We start from the raw sequence: 7,264 nt of genomic DNA on the forward strand, positions 1-7,264 counted from the left end.
ACATAGTGTAAATTAAGCTGGTTTCTATTCCGAAGCGATGTGAAGTGAATGATAATCAACAATACAATGATCAAAAAAAGTATGTGCATGTTATATTTTAGAAAATTATTATTTAATTTCTTAAAAATCACAACTCTGAAACAAAATCATAAAATAGAATAAAAAATAGAAAACAAAAGGACTGGAAATGCAATAATACAATTTTATTTAATCAACATTTTCAAAATAATCTTTGAGCAAGAGTAAGATATCAGGTGAATAAGATAAAAAAGCAGATTTATCTGATTACTGCCTATAATAACAAAAATAAAAGAAATTATTTCTAAGCTAAATAACTTCTTCTTTTTCTCCACCTTATCCCACTATGTGGGGTCGGCACAGCTAATTTTTCTCTTCCATTCTCTTCTATCAGCCGTCATCTCAACACTCACTCCTCTCTCTCTCATATCGTCATTCACACACTCCATCCATGTCTTCTTCGGTCATTCTAAGCTAAATAACTAAACTCAATTAATTCACTCACTCATAATTGGAACCTAGATATCTCGGATTTTTAATTAATGTAACATTTAAAATCTGAGGCCTGTTTTTATTTTTATGTGCGTTGTGAATGTTAAAAAAATCATGATTCGACGCGTGAATAGATTCTGAAATAACAAAAGTTTTGATTCGTTTGAGTTATTTTTAATTTTTAATTTTATTTTATTGCTATAAAGGACATACGACCGGGCAGATATTACAAGGTAAATGTCGCGAAAAAATGTAATTATATATATACTTTTCTTTTACCTATAGTACTTACATAAACTAACTGATAAACACATTAACCTTCTTTACATCACGCAATTGAGTGATAGTATAGGCTAAAAAATCTATTATAAGATATCAGTGACAACCCTAACAATCCATCCCTATTTTGTCTTTTGGCGTTCCAATTTTGTGTTTTCTCGTCCCTAATTTTTCCAGTCTCGTTCCAAATTACCCTACATACGTCCCAATTTTCCCCAAAAAGAAAGGAAAAATTGTACATTTTTTATTTTGTCGAAATATTGTATTTAAAATAAGAATACTGCAACTTACCGTTTGTTGTGGTATTTCCAGGTGTATTAAAAACTTATATAAACTGTGATCTTATTGAAAAAACAACGATATTATTACTTTTTTTAAAAGTTCTGTAATATGTTTTAAAACGCACTTTTCAACCACTATTTTCACTTTAATTTGACGAATTTTTGGGACCAACTTAACTCATATTTAGTAATTCCATAGTTAACTCGGTTTTTCTTCTATACATTGATAAATATTAACATAAACAAAATTAGGTCGATTCCGTGCTACAGGTACTTTGAGAATCTTCCGCAGGTTTGTCCCAATTTACCCCATGTCATGGTAAATAAATAAAATATTACACACACTACCGTGTATTTGACACATATATGTAAATAATACTCTTTGTTTATTGTCAAACTTTTGTTATTGCTTAAAGTCTGTGGTCAAATTGGGAATAGATTAATATTGTTACCATGACATGGGGTAAATTGGGATCCTGGGGTAAATTGGGACAAACCTGCGGAAGATTCTCAAAGTACTTGTAGCACGGAATCTACCTAATTTTCTTTAAGGTAATATTTATCAATGTATAGAAGAAAAACCAAGTTAACTATGGAAGTACTAAACATGAGTTAAGTTGGTCCCAAAAATTCGTCAAATTAAATTTAAAATAGTGGTTGAAAAGTGCGTTTTAAAACAGGTTAAAGAACTTTTAAAAAAAGTGATATTATCATTGTTTTTTCAATAAGATCACAGTTTATATAAGTTTTTAATACACCTGGAAATACCACAACAAACGGTAAGTTGCAATATTCTTATTTTAAATACAATATTTCGACAAAATAAAAAATGTATATTTTTTCCTTTCTTTTTGGGGAAAATTGGGACGTATGTAGGGTAATTTGGAACGAGACTGGAAAATTTAGGGACGAGAAAACACAAAATTGGAACGCCAAAAGACAAAATAGGGATGGCTTGTTAGGGTTGTCACTGATATCTTATAATAGATTTTTTAGCCTATACTATCACTTAATTGCGTGATGTAAAGAAGGTTAATGTGTTTATCAGTTAGTTTATGTAAGTATTATAGGTAAAAGAAAAGTATATATATAAGTACTTTTTTTTCGCGACATTTACCTTGTAATATCTGCCCGGTCGTATGTTCTTTATAGCAATAAAAAAAATTAAAAGTTAAAAGAACTCAAATGAATCAAAACTTTTGTTATTTCAGAATCTATTCACGCATCGAATCATGATTTTGTTAACATTCACAACGGACACACACAAATAAAAACAGGCCTCAGATTTTAAATGTAACATTAATTAAAAATCCGAGATATCCAATTATGAGTGAGTGAATTAATTGAGTTTAGTTATTTCGCTTAGAAAGAATTTCTTTTATTTTTGTTATTATTGGCAGTAATCAGATAAAGCCTTTTGTTTTCTATTTTTTATTCTATTTTATGATTTTGTTTCAGAGTTGTGATTTTTAAGGAAATTAAATAATAATTTTCTAAAATATAACATGCACATACTTTTTTGATCATTGTATTGTTGATTATCATTCATGTCACATCGCTTCAGAATAGAAACCAGCTTAATTTACACTATGTTGTGTATTGTGCTTAAATTATGGATTGTATTCATCATTTCGGTCCATATAAATAATTATATGGCACCTACCTATATATCGCAGTACTGCGAGTTGACAACCCTTACAAATATCCCAATTTAACCCTTAACCGTGTCAATTTACCCCGGACGCTGGGTAAATTGGGACGGCCATTATTTTACCGATTATTTCTTTAAAATGAATAATTAAAATAATGTAACGGTTTTTATCACCTAGGTACGTTCAAGACTCAACTTATTTCTTTGGTTGAGCAGTGACTATTTAATTGGAACTATTTTAAAATTCAATCTGAAGGTCGATTTTGTCCCTATTTACCCCATTGTACGGTAATCTTTAGTATTATTTGTCTATAGTGTAGTCTTGGCGAAATCTGTGATTATAGAAGTAGGTATAATAAGTCTTTGACAATAGAAATTTATTAATGTTCAACACTTATAATTTCAATTAAATTATACACGAATTTCGACTACTGCGGGACCACTAGTTATCTTTATAATGCATGCTATAAGGCTCCTCTCCCCTTTATTTTCACACGTTATGAGCTATTTCTATTTCGGCTCTGTTGTAAGTGCCATGGTCAATGATAGACTGAGTCTATCGAGAATTCATTACATCGGAAAATCGTTGTAACAACCCTTCAACCCTTTGACTGTCGTGTAGGTCACCGATGCCCTACGCGGCGCATTGAAGTAACTAAGTCCATTTTTGTTACTAAGCGCCTGGATTGCCTAACATGACCTTCTTTTGTTTGTGATTTTAATTTTGCTTAGACGGGTGGACGTGCTCACAGCCCACCTGGTGTTAAGTGGTTACTGACGCCCATAGACATCTACAACGTAAATGCGCCACCTACTTTGAGATACAACTTTTAAGGTCTTTTCAGGTAAGGTCAGTTCTAAGGTTCTAAAAGTATTTTTTTAGTCTTTTAAGTCTTTTAGAAATAGATTCGTTCTCAGTATCTTCGGCTTCGTCTTTCTCGTAGTCTACTAGATATTCCGCAGCCTTAGTAACAGATGTCGACAAAGCAAACCGGAGTCAATAGGTTGTATATTCGCGTTCATTACGAGACGTGCTCTTGGCACACCTACCGGTCATCGTTCACGTCGAACCCGTCGCTTGCGACGAAGGGCTCGACGAGTAAATTAACCCACAGACACAGCCCACTGAGTTTCTCGCCAGATCTTCTCAGTTGGTCGCGTTTCCGATCCGGTGGTCGATTCTGCGAAGCACGGCTCTTGCCCCGTGAGCTCACCTACTAGTTAAGGTTACGCTGAAATAGCCTCTCAAGGCTATCAGCTTAGGTAAGAAGAAAAAAAAAAAGACACACCTAGCATTACCGTTACCACTCGAGACTTGATTGCCGCTTGTTGTACATTGACTTAGATAATATTAATGTCAAGGACAGAGCGTGAACGCAATCCAACATTTGTTTAAGCGAAACACCGTTACGGTTTGGAGAGTGAGCTTGCGTGCATCACCCACTTGACAACGGCCAGTGAATATTTCCTTTAGCACCGAACACATGAGAAACTAAGTTATTTGCCGTAGACGTAGAGGGAAGGTCTAAACGCTACGACCCTGCGTGGATCTTGTGGTACAAAGGGCATATCGGAACAATAACCTTAAATTGAATTGTTTGAGTTTGTATAACTGGTCTGATCTAGGACCCCATAAGACCTAGGGTAGGTATAAGCAGGATAATGCAAAATTAACCTTTTTTTATTGCTTTAATGGAAGAACGAGCTCACGGCCCGCCTGGTGTTAATTGGTTACCGGAGCCCATAGACATCTGCAACGTAAATGCCGCCACCCACCTCGAGACTGCCGTTTCGGTTTGAAGGGTGGAGAAGTCGTTGTAACTATACTGAGACCTTAGAACTTATATCTCAAGGTGGGTGGCGGTATTTACGTTGTAGATGTCTTTGGGCTCCGGTAACTACTTAACATCAGGTGGGCTGTGAGCTCGTCCACCTATATATGCAATAAAAAAATTAAAAAAATGTAGATCTGAAACGGGTGTAGTGTGGTGTTGTCAAACTGAGCAACTGGTATCAGCAGGCACGTACAAATTTTTCGAATAAAACACATACCTGATTCATATTCAAGAATGAAAGCATACGATTAAGCATGGAGGAGTAGATAGCATCATGCAATAAAAATCGAAGCAGCAAAAAACAATTAATTCGCATAGGTAATTACAATTGAGGTCTCTAATGTGGCGGTGCGGTTCACCTTATGATATCATTTGGGCTACTGTATCTAATTTAAGACAAATGTGCCATTTGTCCTTCTCAAAAAAATTCATAACACACTAATTGGTACCTTGACCTCTAACTTACAAAACAGATTTAAAAAAAAAAAAAAACCAAAGCACTTAACAAAGCAAAAGCAAACAAACACAGCAATACGTGCATTGAATTACGTAGCTCAATCAATTATTAATACAAGTAACCCTCCTATATAACACGGTAAATACGTTCCTACAAAGACGCGTGTTGTGCGAAACCGCGTTATATGAGACTAGAAGTCAATACAAAAAGGAGAGTCATATTTCTGTATGAAGCATCTCAACTATGCCCGTATGTATTTTTTTATCTATCTATACTAATATTACAAAGCTGAAGAGTTTGTTTGTTTGAACGCGCTAATCTCAGAAACTATTGGTCCGATTTGAAAAATTCTTTCAGTGTTAGATAGCCCATTTATTGAGGAAGGCTATTGGCTATATATACAACATCACAATAAGACGAGCAACGACAAATGGAGCACCAATAAAGAATGTTTCAAAAGAGAGGTTTAAATAGCTCCTTCATCATTTCAGCCTATCGCCGTCCACTGCTGAACATAGGCCTCTCCAATAGATTTCCAGTGGGACCGGTCCATTGCCACCTGCATCCAACGAGACCCAGCGCTTTTTACTAGGTCGTCGGTCCATCTAATAGGTGGCCGTCCCACACTGCGTTTGCCAGTACGTGGTCGCCACTCCAGGATCTTTCTGCCCCATCGACCGTCCTCTCTTCGTGCTATGTGGCCGGCCCATTGCCACTTCAGTTCACTAATTCTACGTAATTAGCTCCTTAACATTCTATAATTCAAAAATATGTTCACTTTCTACGTAAATGAAGTGGGAGGTAAAATTTAGCGTTATGCCAAAGTAACTATTCCACGCTGACGGAGTCACTGGCAAAAGCTAGTTATACATAACAATAAGCAGTAAAATTTCGGTTTTTCCCATTATATGTTCATATTGCATAATGTAATTTTCTAAATAATTTTAAACAAAAATTACATTATCGTGATAAAAGATTGTGCTATTTTTCTTTTCGTGTTAGAATAGAGCCGTGCTTGTAAAATACCGTGTTATAGAGGGGTTACATGTATTGTTGAAATTGTGGAAGGACATCGAAGGATGACTGGCAACGGGACTTATATAATGTCACTGCCCAAGCAAACATCCTGAATATCCTCTGATTCCTAAGCTAACTTGATGCCGGGGTATATTTCCCTCAACCCTAACAAAAGCATCTGCGGTTGTTTCTAAGTGTACCACCTTAAATTTAGGGCGGGTAGCGGTAACAGATGCCTGAAATTCGCTAACGACATTAACGAGATCAGTTCGCTTATATAAAAGTTCCGAGAACAACAACATTCGGGACATCATCATTTTCATCATCAGCCTGTATCTCTCCACTGCTTGATGTAGGCCTATCCCATAGTCCGCCACAATGAATGGTCCTCCGCTTTCTACATCAAATCTTTTCCAGCATATCGCCCCAAGTCATCGGTCCACCGGGCAGGGGGACGCCTAACGCAGTTTCGTAGCGTCGTGTCTTTAAAGCAATTTCACCAGCTCGGTGGAAGATCTTCCCTTTGCCATTACCACCCGAATTTTTTAAGCTATTGCATAGCTTTTATCGCGGGCCTTGAGCGCGGCGACCGAATCATGAAATTCCGTAACGAAAAAAACCTAACATCCCTCACTCCGCCTACCATGTAGCTCGCGTTCAACACATTCACACGTTGCGCTTGTGTAGTGTTTGTGAATAAGCGCGTGGCGTGTTGTCACACTGCATGCGCATCATGAAAAGTCTACCCATCTCTCTCTCGCGCGGTCTAGCTTATGAGTGTGAAGGGGACAGTTAAGGTTTTGCTTTTATTAATGTTTAATATAGCGTGGTCTTGTTTTATTATTGTTTTAATATTAAATTATCATTGTCTAATTATAAATATAATTGCATAAGTTGATAAAAAATGCTATGCAATAGCTTTACCGCGGCAGTTCCCGAGTACCACACATTTTTTATTGCCTTGATTCGTGGACGAACTCACAGCCCGCCTGGTGTTAAGTGGTTATTGGAGCCCATAGACATCTACAACGTAAATGCGCCACCCACCTTGAGATACAAGTCCTAAGGTCTCAGTATAGTTACAACGGCTGCCCCGCCCTTCGAACCGAAACGCATTACTGCTTCACGGCAGAAATAGGCGGGGCGGTGGTACCTGCTCGCGCGGACTCACAAGAGGTAATACCTCCAGTAAAGAAAGTGGGTTTGCTGATTGTAAAGTTGCACGGGCAGGTTG

Source organism: Bombyx mandarina, chromosome 23 (assembly GCF_030267445.1).
Source record: "Bombyx mandarina strain Sakado chromosome 23, ASM3026744v2".
Classification (NCBI taxonomy): Eukaryota; Metazoa; Arthropoda; class Insecta; order Lepidoptera; family Bombycidae; genus Bombyx; species Bombyx mandarina.